This window comes from Thalia democratica, chromosome 3 (assembly GCF_965202585.1).
Source record: "Thalia democratica chromosome 3, ktThaDemo2.hap1.1, whole genome shotgun sequence".
NCBI classification, from domain to species: Eukaryota; Metazoa; Chordata; class Thaliacea; order Salpida; family Salpidae; genus Thalia; species Thalia democratica.
Window position 1 is genome coordinate 22,589,511 of NC_139167.1, and position 15,225 is coordinate 22,604,735.

Genomic DNA, 15,225 nt, shown 5'->3' on the forward strand with positions numbered 1-15,225 from the left:
ACCCATTAAAGTACAAAATCTATCATTTTAGTGTCTCTAAAAGGCATCCGTTCAACTAATAATACTGTTTGGATATCATATCTTAGTAAAAAAGTATTCGATCTTTCATTAGATACATTCCGTTCTCCATTAATTTTACAAACAAGAACAGATTTAAAATGCTAGTTCAACAAATCTTGTATAAGCAGGTGTTTCCACTTCGAATTTTTTCCATCTTCAACTCTCATGAAGTGGTCTATATTGTAGGTTCGATTATTTTTGCCTTCACAAGTAATATACCACATTTATTTAGTATGTCTGTTGACCATTATAGAGCACTGTTATGACTATGCGGCATAACAGTGCTCTACCACAACATTTTTTTCTTTCTCTTTTTTGCGGAAGAAGCCCCAACAATCAATAATGCATCTGCGTTTGTTGTTAATGAACACAGAGAGCACTCACCATCTTCTTAAACAAGAGCACATAAATTTAGGAGTTTTTCCTCGTGAGTATTACCATTTACTTTAAAAAGTTCAGGATTGTATAACACTTCATTGTAAATTAACTCATTACGAACAATAACTTAATTTTGATCAGGATGAGATTTTAAAATAGAATGCAGCTTATTCCACGCTCACGGCCAACTTTACATAGTTTGAAACCTTTCTGCATCTATTCATCCTTTTTCATCCTTTTTTCATTTTTTTATTTTATCTGTTTGAGCTTTAAATTTATTTTGTTCTGCTACCAACTTTTGCTCTATCTCATTTAGAAAATTAAAACTTAAATGAAAAAAAAAATGTTTAAAAAGTACAAGCTTATTCTGAATGTACAGTCATTTCTTATTCTTTTTTACTGTGAAGCATTGGTTTCTAAACTTTGCCACTGCTGCTTGCTTTCCAAATCCAGCAAGTTACCTTTCAGATTCAAAGTTATTGGTTGGGAGTTGGTTCACTTTTTCATTAGATGATAAAACGAGCTCAGTAACACAAACAAAGTTTTCCAAATCTTTACTCTCTACTTGTTATTTAAATCAAAAACTTGGGTGGCATGGACACAGATCTTATATAGAATTTCACAACTTAAATCATAATACCTATTAACTGAAAGTGATTTGATATGTATTTTATTTGTTATCAACATGCAATTGAAATGTCATTAAATTAGTAATATCTTTCTGGTTGACTCACTCAACACACTTGACATTCAAAATTAAATAAACTGGAGTAATAACTAACATCTAGCAGCATATGAAAGTCCAATCTTTGGCTCTGTAGACTTCTAAATATTTATAATTTTGTTAAAAGTAAAAACCGGTGTTTAATTTGCTGCTATATTAGAAAAAAATACTATTTAAAAGACAAAGCTTGTACATTTTATATGATTATGACGTCATAATATATCAAAAGCAGCTGAAATGACTTTAAATGTTTGCCTTAAAAATAGTCTTTCATTTAAGATACAATTATAAGTCTAGGAAATGTATAAGTGAATTTAGGTAAAAGAAATATAAGGTATGAAACTTTTAGGTTGTAAACTTCTTTTTTGCAAAATATTTAATTATTTTTTTATTTTTTTTTAATGAAGCCTACATCTGAATCTTATGTTTTAATGTCTCCAGCAAACATCACCAAAGTACTCCCTATATTATCACAATACCTCAAATTAAAAAAAAATCAGAAGTACGTAGTTCGACTATTTAACAAATTGAAATTTAAAAAACATACAACAAAAAATGTTTATTAAAAAGTTTGAAAAGGGTAAATATTTACATACATAAAAAGTAATTTGGTTTTACAAAAAAAAAATTAAGTTATGGTTGGGCATCAAAGTATTTTAAATGTGTTCTCAACTTTATTTGTAGTTAACAATAGTGCTAAGTAAATAATTAATTTGTTACAAGTTTGATTAATTTTTCATATCTGTAATTTAATTTTTCAAAGTTATTTGGAACTTTAAGACTATTTTTAACAAATTTTAACCTCAAAACACTTTTTCTGGTAATTCTAGTCTGGCAACTAGAAATGTTTTCACTATTTTAGATAAATATTAAGACTTATGATAAAGTTTGGAAGAAGCTGAAATAGAAAATAAAGAAGTTAAATTTTAGGTTCAACTAAGTTTTTTTTAGTTAATGCATTCATAGAACTCACTGATTTTGATTGCATATATCTTAAAAAATATTTTTAATTTTGTCAAAATTTTGAAAATATTAAACAGCTAAGATAAAACTCTACAAAATGTAAAACTAAATTGCTATGACCTTGACTAAATGCAAAAATAATTCAAGTGATTAAGAAATAATTGTATAGTTCTTTTAAATAAAATAAATTTATATTCACTTTTTGACTATAAACTTGTTTTGAATAACAAAATTAAATTTCTTAATTTTGTTGTCTTATCTTTGTCTTTTTTTTATTTTTTAGTTTTCGCAGAAAAAATATTCAATTGTGATATATGTCGTAGAAGTTATTCTAACAAAAGAAGTCTTAATCAACACATGAAAGTTCATGACGAATCAAAAGCATTCAAATGTGATGTTTGCTTGAAACTGTTTCCTTACAAATCAAGTCTTAAAGATCATTACAGAACTCATACAGGAAAAAAACCTTTTGCTTGTCAAATATGTGATAGAAAGTTTGCTTTAAAAAGTACGTTAAACAGACATCAAGCTACTCACAAAGATGATAGACCGTTTAAATGCAATATTTGTCCAGAAGGTAGATATTTTAAAATTAAACGAAATTTAAAGTGACATATGGTATTATGTTATCAATTATTGATTATTACAAAATCAACTTGTATAACTATTTTATTTGAATTTTAAATGCATTTTATAACTTGTTTTTTTCAGCTAAAAGTAGTACTAATTAAATGATTATTTTATTACATACATCTTTTTTTTAGTATTAAGTTAAACAAGTTAAAATCACAAAATACTTTTTTTTTTAATTCAAAATGGCCAACTAAAAATTTTAGATGAATTATTTAAGCTTGTAAGTGATTAATATGGACTTTAATTAAATTTTAGAAAAGCTTTATTAAAAAGCAAAAAATATAAACTTAAGGTTGTGTTTAAGTTTTATTAGTTAATGCTTTCCATTAGAAATAGAAGTGTTAAATAATTTTAATAACTTTTTTCTCATAACTTATTAAAAAATTTGCCAGATTTTGGACAAAAAAATCTCTTAAATGCGATAAAGTTTTATAAATTTTTTATTATAAACTAATTTTAAATACAAGTATTTCTTAATCATAAAGTTTTCTTACATACTTCAATTTTTATCTTCTAAATCTTTCAGAAAAACGATTTAAATGTCAAATATTTCATAGAAGCTATTCTAAGTTAGGTAATCTCAATCAACACATGAAAGTTCATGATGAATCAAAAGCGTTCAAATGTGATGTTTGCTTGAAAGTATATTCTAGTGAATCAAGTCTTGAAGTTCATTATAGAATTCATACAGGAGAAAAACCTTTTGCTTGTCAAATATGCAATAGAAAATTTGCTCAAAAAAGCAATCTAGTTAAACATCAGGCTACTTACAGTGAAATTAAACTTTTTAAATGCAGTATTTGTCCAGAAGGAAGATATTTTAAAACAAAAGATGGTTTAAGAAATCATATGTTGTTTCATTATGAGCCAAAATTTCTTGCAGTTTTTGTGATAATAAAAGTTATACAAAAAGTGATTTGAATGTTCATGAGAAAAGAATTCACAATAAACTTTAAACTTGTTTTATAGTTACTTCTACAATTTTGTTAATAACTGAATAAGGTGCAAAGTGTTTTTATTTCAAGCTCTTAAACTAATTTAAAATAAGTTCAATCACCATTTAATTGCTTGTTTATATATTTGCAAAAAAAATATTTGTTAAGAAAATTTCTTATGTAAATATATAAATTTATTGTCTGGAATTTAGATTAAATTCAAGGTATTAGATAATTTTTACTTTTGCAGTAATAGTTTAAACTGAAGTTTGGTCTTAAACTAAGTTTAAAATAAAAACTTAATAATTTCGTTATAAAATTTTGTGACTACAGAATGTTTTTTTCAAGTTGTATATAGTTTTTGTTCTTTTTGTTAATCCTTAAAATACTTGTTTTTATAAATTAGTTTAAAACTTGTGTTAATTTATTAGATAATTTACAGTAGTATATATTTTTGACTTGCAAAACTTTCCAAAGTAAAAAAACACAAGAAAAATCTTTAAGAAGCTCGTTTAAACTTTAAGTTTATTCTAGCTTAAAAAAGTTTTTTGTCAATTGTCAGTTATTGAAATCGGGCTTTACTTTTTATTATATAATATAGTTATTTCAAAGGCTAAAAAAGTTGATATCATTAAAAAAAATAATCATAAGTTTTATAACATTTGTTCAGCAATGATTAGTTTTACGAATATTTAAAAAAAAGTTTCAATATAGATCACTAATACTTTAGTTATTAAATCACAAAATTATGTTGCGATTGCTTTGTTTTTATATATTAACTTGTCGTTTTTAGTATTTCTTTCAAAAAACATAGATTATTCTAAAAAAAAAGAATTTAACATTTTGCAGTATAAAACAAGACTTATATGTTAAAAGTGTATGTATACGATAAAAATAAGTAACATCAAATATTTTTTTGTTATAGTTTTCCGACTTTCATTTTATGTTTTATGTATTTGAAGTTAGCAAAAATTTCTAAGAATATTTCTTAATAATACAGTAAGTTTAATATCCTTGTTACTTCGTTCTTATTTTCAAACTTATGTAAAAAAACAATTAATGTACATATAATAAGATCTTTACATTGATTTTATGAACGCAATAAGATTTTAAAAAAGTTATATGTTAAATTTAGTACAAACTGCTCGATTTATTTTTCATTCTTTATTTCTTTTTAAATTAGCAGTTTTAGTTTTCTTATTTCAAACTTTATTAGTATAGTTATGTAGTTTTTTGTTTTCGGTTTTGAGCATTATAAAAAATATTAATTGTAAAAAGTTTGAAATCCTATCTATTAGATGTAACTGAAGTATTGCATAATGTTGTTTTGTTTATACATAAAAACTTCTTTCAGGAAAATTCTATAATAAAGTGCTGAATAATGGAATCTACATCTAAAAATTTACTTCTTAATAAAGGTAAGTAAATTTTACTAATGTGATTTTTTTCAAAATAAATTGAAATAGATATTATTTTTATGATTAGCTTTTATACAAAATAAGGATTTTCAAAACTAATAATTGAAAATCGTATATTAAATATATAGTATTGTTAGAGGTTAAAATATTAGTGTTTATTATATAAAAACAAGTTAAAATTTCATATTAAATTACTTTGTTTTGAAAAAAAAGTTATTAGCAAATGTTTTTTTAATTATCAACAAAACTCTATAATGCATCATTAAAATGTATTTATAATCAGCTTAGGCAATTATTTACAAATACTCACAGAAGAACTATTCAAATGTCAAATATGTCATAGAAGCTACCATAATAAATATCATCTCAATCAACACATGAAAGTTCATGATGAATCAAAAGCATTCAAATGTGATGTTTGCCTGAAACTCTTTTCTAAAAAAAGAGAGCTTGATTTGCATTATAGAACTCATACAGGAGAAAAACCCTTTGCCTGTCAGACTTGTAGTAAAAAATTTGCTCATAAACCAAACTTAGTACGACATCAAGCTACTCACAGAGATGATAGACCTTTTAAATGTAGTATTTGTCCAGAAGGAAGATACTTTAAAACAAAAAATTCTTTAAAAATACACATGGTATATCATTATGAACCAAAATTTTCTTGCATATATTGTCATCATAAAAGTTACACAAAAAGTAGTTTGAAAGCTCACGAACTTCTCCATATAAAACATTAAAGTTAATTAATAAGTAGTTTACTTATTGTTTAATATAAGATTTGTATGAAAATGTTTTGTATAAATTTAAGACAAGCTTAACTAAAACAAGTTACATTAAATTGTTCTGTAGTTAAATTTGTTTTAATTAAGTTTTTTATAGAGAACTTTTATTAAGTTTCTTAAATAAGTTTTTGTCTTTATATTTTAATTAGATACACGGTTTTAAATACAGTTCACTATTTCTTGTAAATTTAACTTAAAATTTCAGTTTTTGCAAAAGCTATCTTAAAACTCGTATTCAACATTAATTTTATCAAAAAACTTTTTTTTGTATGATATTTATATAGTTAAGTTGTAGGTTTATTTTACTCCTTTTTTAGTTAAACTTTTTATTAATTTATTCATAAAGAACTTTCGAGGCTTGTTTTTTAATTTTCAGCAAACTTATAAAAACATTTATTTTTGACTATGTGTGATAAAGTATTCAGATTAAATTTTGAGCAAAAGTTGTGCACCGTATTTTAAATATTTTATACCTGTTGTTAGAGAAGTTTGAGTGTGTATAAAGTATTACTTAAAATTTTGTTCTTGTACTTTATAATTTTGTTTTTACTATTAAATTTGGTTCAGGTTTTTTATATATAGTGATAAAAATCATAATGGAAACTACATCGATTAGTTAACTTCTTAATGAAAGTGAGTTATATTTAAATTTCGCTTAAGTATTACTACAAACTCTTTATATTGTTTTTTTGGTATGTAATGATCTATCTTCATGTGATTCAATAACTATAGTTTTGTACAATTTGAATAATATTTTTAACTTAACTTTTGTTGCTAACAAGTTTTTTAATATGAGACAAGATCGCATGATTTTATTATTCGTTTTCTTTAGTTAATTATTTTATAAATATTTTGCTTTTGTTAAATTCAAATTAATCAAGTAAAACAAAACTTGTATAAAAAAGTTTTCCCTTTTCCTCTAATATATGGGAAAATTAATATTTAGTTTTTAAGTAAATTTAATGTTGATAAAACCCGGTAAAAATATAGTTTAAGCTTAATACGATTTTATTTTTAATAAAAAACTATTAACACAGGTAAAAACACTGCTGTTAGTAGAGTTAAAAAGGACAATTATTATGGAGGTATGAAAAATATTGAAGCAAAAAATTTTTGATAAATTGTATAAAACTGAAAACAAAATTCAAATAAAGCAAAATAAAGGTAAAACGTTTAAGCTACTGTTTAAAACTTGTTTGATTGTAAAACTGTAGGTGCGTTAACTTTATATTAAAACAATTCTCAGAATAAAAAGATAAAAAGTTTCAGAAAGTTAGTTATCTAGTTGGTAGCTTTTATAATTCTAGAATTATGTAACTTATACTATAATAGTGTATATCTTATTATAATATCACTACTTTAGTACGATAAAGTAAAAAAAAAAATATTTACTGTCTATTAATACAGTCGTATACCAATATTATTTTTCTAAAATACTATAAAACGTAACCAAAATCATTTGAATTACTTTTATATACTTAAAACAAATTAATGGTTGGTATTTTTTTATCACAATTAGTAGTAGGGAGTATAGCATTTTTTTGGTCATATTGTAAATCACGTCTAATCATATGATTCGGATGTGATTTGGCTTCATTAGAAAATGATAAAAATAAGATTTTGCAAAAATAAAGTTTGCTCCCCAAAAATCACTTAATTTATTTTTTTTGACTAAATAGTAATTAAGTCACTTAAACATGTTCAAGACTTATATTTATAGGCATGTATTTAATGACATCAAGACTGCTTTTGATGTATTACGACGTCATAATGACACAAAATATGCAAAATCCTTTATTTTTTGAAAAATTCAAAAAGTATAGCTGTGTTGTTTAATGTAATTCAAAATATTGTAAATTAAATCTTTGTAGGTATACTTACTTACCTTAAGAATTTAAGTGATGTGATATGTTTATTTGCAGTATTTATGATGTCATGATTCATTTAGCTGTTAATGTTTTAAAAACCTGAAATAATTTTTCAATTTGCATTACAATAACAAAGTATAAAAAAGTTATGATTTTCTCTATGCAAGGTAATATTGCATGGCATTAAGCATCAAGTTAATGATTGAAAAATAAAGACTATAATAAAGAAATAAAACAAACATTGCACTGTATCATTTAGTATTAACACTTAACATTACTGCAAACTGTCTGGTACTTTTTGAAACAGTGCTATAAAATAACTGTCAAATGTTTGGTGAAATATAATGTCTGTTTCAAATAATTAGGTTAACATAAAACACATAAAGACAAAAAACTATCATTCAAATGTCTTTGAAAGGCATCCGTTCAAGTAATAGTTCTACTTGGATATGATATCTCAGTAAAAAAGTGGTAGAACTATCATTAGAAGCATTCCATTCCCCATCATGTTTAAATGCAAGATCATCAAATCACAAAATCTTTTCACTTCGATTTTTTCCATCTTTAACTCTCATGAGGTGGTCCATATTGTAAGTCTGGTGTTCATTTTTACCTTCACAAATAGCAATATACCTTTTTTATTTAATATGTTTAATGACTGTTCACTAATTATGCGGCACATAATATTATATGGCCAGTTTTGCTTCAAGTAGCTTAGTCTGAGTTGAGTTATTTGTTGTAGCCGTTGTAGAAGATGAAGGAACCTGGTATTTATAAGCCTACATTACAAGTAATTAATTATAAATTAATAAGAATGCTGTTTCAAAAATATGCTTATATTTTGATTTTTATTAAAATTACAAAAAATCATACTACAATAAATTTTGTGAAAAAGCATTTGTGGTCAAAGTAATTCTAAAAATAAAAATATTTGACAACTTTTTAGCAAGTCTGAAAATTAATCCTTTCTGTTTTTATTGTTTACTTATAGGTTAATTTATATAAACTTAATTGTTTAATTTAATTAAGTTTTACATTTAATTTTTTTTTTTAAATATATATATATTTCTTTTTATTTAATTTTTTTCTTCCTACGCCAATCTTATTAGAAAACCTGAACTCTTCTTATTTTATGTTTTTTTTATGTTGTAAAATCATTACAATTTTAATACAATTTTTAGAATTATAAATTCAGCACAATGGGCTAGCAAATGGCTATTGAACATTTTAGTAACTTTAAAATTAAACCAAGAGATCTAGTAATTTATTAATAGGCTTCCACTATTAAAAATGGCTTTGGTTCTATTCTGCTTGAAGTATTCTAAAAGTTATATAAGCTTTAATGTTGCAAATGTTTACTTTTTTAAAAAAGAAAAAAAGTTGAAAAACCTCAAATTTATATAAAAATTAAGGCCAACAGCAACTGCTAGAAAATACCTTAAAAGCTTTTATATAAAAACGTTTTTTAGGGTTTTTCTTTTCTTCGGTTTAGTCTTAAAATTATCAGGATTCTTTGAAAATTTGAAAAAAAGTGTATTTTTTCTCATTAAAAACACTGATATTCTTCTGAAAATTTCATTGATGTATTTATGGTAATATACTACAAAGTATATTTAAAATAGAATATTTCAACTGCTTGGTGCTAAAATATTTTATTTTTTTTATGTTTTAGCAAATATGATAAGAATTCTATATACAATTTTACAAAATAAAAATCATTAGGAAACTAAATAATATTAGGTTTATACAAGCAACATCCTGATGCCTATTTGCACTTTTTTTTTTTGAAAAAATATCAAAAAAAAAAAACTAAGTTAAAAATTTATAAGTTTATAAATAACTTATTGTATTTTTCAATACTTTTTCAACAAAGTTTAAGAAAAATGCTAAAAAAGTTTCTCTAAATTAGTTGTACAGAAATTTTTCTCTAACTTTCTGCAAGAAAATTTTGTCAAAACTATGAAGAATTCGGAGAAGTTTTTAAATTGTATATGCAAAAACTGGTTGGATTTAAACTTAATAACTTCTTAAATACTTAAAGCAAATAACAAAAAAACCAGTTTTAAAACAAAGAAATCAAAATTTGTTAAACTATGTTTAACACTTAATACAATTTTTTTGAGTAAGTTTGTTTTATTATAACCAATGGCCGCTTTAACCCGTTTTCAGCATACTGTGATCATGTAAGTTAATACAAAATGATAATATATTAAGAAATAAGCATGCATAATTACCCCTTTTATGAAAAAAAGAATAAAACCTGTCACTGAAGTTTTAATCATGAATATCTACCAAAACTACATGCATGGTTGCCACAGTTCAACCCTTTAAGACTATTTTCAACAAATTTTAACCACAACAGACTTAAACTGGTAAATTTAGTTGTCCTACTAGAAAATTTGCCTCTATTTTAGATAAATCTTTTAAAATATTTGGACTAATTGTTAAGTTTGCAAGAAGATTTTTTAGAAAATAAAGAATTTAAATATTAGGTTCTACTAAGTTTTTCATTTACTCATTCTTATTACTCACTGACTTTTATTGCTTATATCTTAAAAGTTACTTTAAGTTTTGTCAAAATTTTTAAAAGTCTAAACAGCTAAGATAAAATTCTACAAAGTATAAAAATTAAAGTGTACCATGGCCTTGATCTCATAAAAAAAAGCTTTCATCTAGTGTTTGAGAAATAAAAAGATAGTTTTTTCTGAATGAAATACATTTTAATACACTATTTAACTATAAACTTGTTTTGAATAACAAATTGAATTTCTCAATTAATTTCCTTAATTTTGTTATCTTATCTTTATGGTTTTTTATCTTATAATTATTAACAGAAAAACTATTCAATTGTGAAATGTGTCACAGAAGTTATTCTAACAAATGTACTCTTATTCGACACATGAAAGTTCATGACGAATCAAAAGCATTTAAATGTGATGTTTGTTTGAAAGTGTGTTTAAGCAGATCAGAGCTTGAATCACATTATAGAACTCATACAGGAGAAAAACCTTTTGTTTGTCAAATATGCGATAGAAAATTTGTTGTTAAACAATCTTTTGTCAGACATCAAGCTACTCACAGTGATGATAGACCTTTTAGATTCAGTATTTGTTCTGAAGGTAGATATTTTAAAACAAAACGAAATTTAAAAGTACATATGATATATAGTTACCAAAAATTAGTTATTATAAAACAAACTTGTATAACTGTTTTACTTGAAATTTGAATGCTTTTTTAAACTTTTTTCTCAGCTAAAAAAAGTACTAATTAAATAATTATTTTGTTACATAATAATTTTTAGTGCAAAATATAACAAGTCTATGTAACAAAAGACTTTTTCTGTTAATTCAGGTCGTCCAACTAAACATTTTAAAATTGTTTATGCTAATAGAAGATTAATTACGACTAAAACTAAATTTTTAAAAAGCATTATTAAAAAGTAAAAAGGTAACCTCAAGGTTGTATTTTAGTCTTATTAAATAAGAAAGCGAAGTGTTCAATAACTTTGATCGCTTTTATCTCAAAGGTTGTTTAAAAGTTTGGCATATTTCTAAAAGTGTTAAATATCTTAGATAAAGCTTTAAAAATTGTTTAAAAAAAAATGAGCCATCTATTGCCTTATCCCAATTTTTTTTTTGGTATTCATCAATGGTTGGAGAAAAAGTTCTCTTAAATGTAATAAAGTTTTACACATTTTTTTATTATAAACTTATAACAAATAACAAAATTTCTTAATCATAGAATTTTCTTATGTAAGTTAAATTTTTATCTTCTAATTCTTACAGAACGACAATTTAAATGTCAAATATGTCATAGAAGCTATTCTAATAAAAACAGTCTCATTCGACACAAGAAAGTTCATGACGAATCAAAAGCATTCAAATGTGATGTTTGCTTGAAACTATTTTCTTACAAGTCAGAACTCAAAGCTCATTACAGAACTCATACAGGAGAAAAACCTTTTGCTTGTTTAATATGCGATAGAAAATTTGCTCGAAAAAGCCATCTAGTTAAACATCAGGCTACTCACAGTGAAATTAAACTTTTTAAATGCAGTAGTTGTCCAGAAGGAAGATATTTTAAAACAAAAGAATGTTTAACAAAACATATGGTATATCATTATGAGCCAAAATTTTCTTGCAGTTTTTGTAATCACAAAAGTTATACAAAAAATGATTTAAATAGGCATGAGAAGAGAATACATAACAAACTTTCAATTTGTTTAATAGTTACTTGATAAATTTTTGTTAGTTACTTCTTAAGATTCTAAGTATTTTATTTCAAGCTCTTGAGCTAATTTAATCTTAAGTTCAATAAGTTGCACTTAAATTGCTTGTTTAAAATTTTTAAAAAATTGTTTATTAAGAAAATTATTTAAGTTATTACATTAATTTCTTGTCTGCAATTTAATTTGGATTCAAGTTGTTAGATAATTTTACTATTTTTTAACAGTTTGTACTGAAATTGTTCAAACTAAGCTTAGAACAAAAACTTAACAATTTGGTTATAAAATTTTTTGATTGTAGAATATTTCTTACGAGTTGTATACGGTTTTAGTTCTTTCTTTTAACACTGTTCACTTATTTAAATAAACTATTTTAATACTTGTTCTAAATTATCAAGCATTTTTTCGACTTGCAAAACTTTCCAAAGTAAAAATCACAATCTTTTTTAAGAAACTTGTTAAATTTAAGTTTGTCCTAACTTTAAAAAAGGTTTGTAATTAAATATTAGTGACTGAAGGCGTGCTTTGTTTTTTATTGTAAATTTTAGTTTTTTTAAAGGTAAAAAAAGTGATATAATTTAAAAAAATTAATCATGAGTCTTAAAACAGTTTATTAGCAAAAAATAGTTTTACAAATATTAAAAAACAGTCTTGATATTGAACACTTACACTTTGTTTAGACAATAAATCAAAAAAATTGCGTTTAATTGTTTTGTTTTTGTAATAACTTGTCGTTTTTAGTATTTCTTTCAAAAAACATAGGTCATTCTATATTTTAAAATTGAAAAAATATTTTGCAGCTAAAGATTTATAAAACATGACTTATTTGCTAGAAGTGTGTTATTTATACAAAAAAGTAAATAACATCAAATTTTTATTTTTGATACAGTTTTCCGACTTTCATACTATATTTTATGAAACTCAAGTTATTAAAAATTGTTAAGAATATTTCTTAATTATACAATAAGTTTAATATCGTTGTTACTTCATTTTAATTTTTAAACTTATGTACAAATCAATTAATGTACACATAATAAAAATTTTACGTTGATTTTACAAACAGAAAATAATTTAAAAACTTATATATGTTAAATTTAGTACAAACTGCTCGATTTATTTTTTATTCTTTATTTCTTTTTAAATTAGAAATTAGTTTGTTTTGTTTTAAACTTTATTAGTATAATGATGTAGTATTTTGTTTTTGAGTTGTGAGCATGATAAAAAATGTTAATTGTAAAAAGTTTCAAAATGTTACCTATTGATTTAACTTAATTTTTACATAATTTGTTTTGTTTATGCATAAAAATTTTGTTTAGGTAAATTTTATAATAATAAGCTGCATAATGGAGTCTACATCTAAAAATTTGCTTCTTAATAAAAGTAAGTAAAGTTTACTATTCTGATTGTTTTCAAAAAGCAAATTTAAACAAATTCTTTTCATGACTTTTCAAGTGTTTATATCCTAAATAATAATTTATATGTCTCATGAGTAGAAACTGTATTAAAATTTTAACTTAAATTACATTTTTTTTACTTAAAGTAAATTTTTAACTCATTTTAATTGTGGATAGTTTTATTATTAGATGTACCCATACTTCCTAAAAATTTTTTAGTAAATTTTAAAGTTGAAAAAGAATTATAAAGACAAAACATTTTTATGGGTAAAGTTTTTTATTGTGAGCCTAATAAGAACCTAATAAGCTCAATAACTTAATCTGTTTAATCTATAATGTATTGTTAAACTTTGTTCTGCAGTATAAACAGATTAATGATTCAAATAAAACGATACAAATTAAGCCCAGCAAATGAAAAGCAAGGTATATTATCTATTTATACCCTTGATCTAATGCATGAAAACTTTTGATTTTGTTTTATATAAAGTTTAGTATCAAATTTACAAAAAAAAAAGTGAGTATTGTTATTAAATAAAATTAATATTTTTTTAATAATACACTATTATTACTAAAACTAATGTTGCAAATAGTTGAAAAAATAATTGATCGTGTGATGAACACCACAGTAAAACAAAAGTGTTTCGATATAGTTAAAAACAGTATTTCGTTGATATATATTACATCTCAGGATTACTAAGGACAGCTCGGAATATTTTGACTTTTCTAACTCAAGCTGACTTAAAATAGTTAATTTCTTTTATTTCAAAACTTAAGATAGTTTTAAGATTTTTCAAAAACCTCAAGACATCTTTTTTTTAAATTTTGAATGAGATTCAGTTGATTGAGAATCAACATTTTGTTGTTTTTTAACTAATTTTGTTAAAGGAGTTTGTACTAATTAATTTTTGATAAAAGTGTATTTTTAGGAAATTGAAAAACTCAGGATGACTCAAGACACTTTAAAGCTCACTCAGGGTAGTTTTTGGTCACTCAGGGTAGTTTTTGGTCGCTCAGGGTAGTTTTTAGACTGAGAATGTGTCAACCCTCTTTTATAATCATATCACACTAGTATAGTTGAATTGATTATTTTATTACAATATTGATTGAAAAAAGTAATTTAATGTTTCAATGATTTACTGCTTTCAAAGATCGTTTTTAACAAATCCTAACTGCAACAGATTTCTTTAAGTAAATATAGGCTAACTAGAAAATACTCCTCCTCTTTTGATAAATTGATTTGAGTATTAATAACATAAATGAAAATTTTTGATGTTTTGTTGGTAATAGAAAGATAGATTTTGGGTTCTTTAGTTGTAATTTAATTTGAACCTTCCATAAGGAAATTATAACCAAGGAGTCGGCAAACTGCGGCCCGCGGGCCAAATGCAGCCCTCAAAGTCAAAATATGCGGCCTGTGAGCTCCTTTTCAGCCAAAAAAATACATTTTAAAAACAAAAAAAGTTATATGTTTTCTGATAAAAACTTAAATTTAGGCTCTTATTTTAATGGATATTGTTTATTAATGCTCAAAAATTGCTTATTTGTTATATTTTTGATCTTATGTAATATTTTTCTACTGATTACTAGAATTGTTTAAAAATATATGCGGCCCTCAAAGGTTTTGTTTTTTAAACAGCTCGGCCCAGGAGCAAATTTTTCTAGGAAAATTGCCCTGCAAGTCATTTATCAAATAAATACCACAGAAAAACAGTTCAATTGTCAAGTTTGTCATAGAAGCTATTCTAAGAAACATAATCTCAATCAACACATGAAAGTTCATGACGAAACAAAAGCATTCAAATGTGATGTTTGCTTAAAAGTATTTTGTAGTAAATCAAGTCT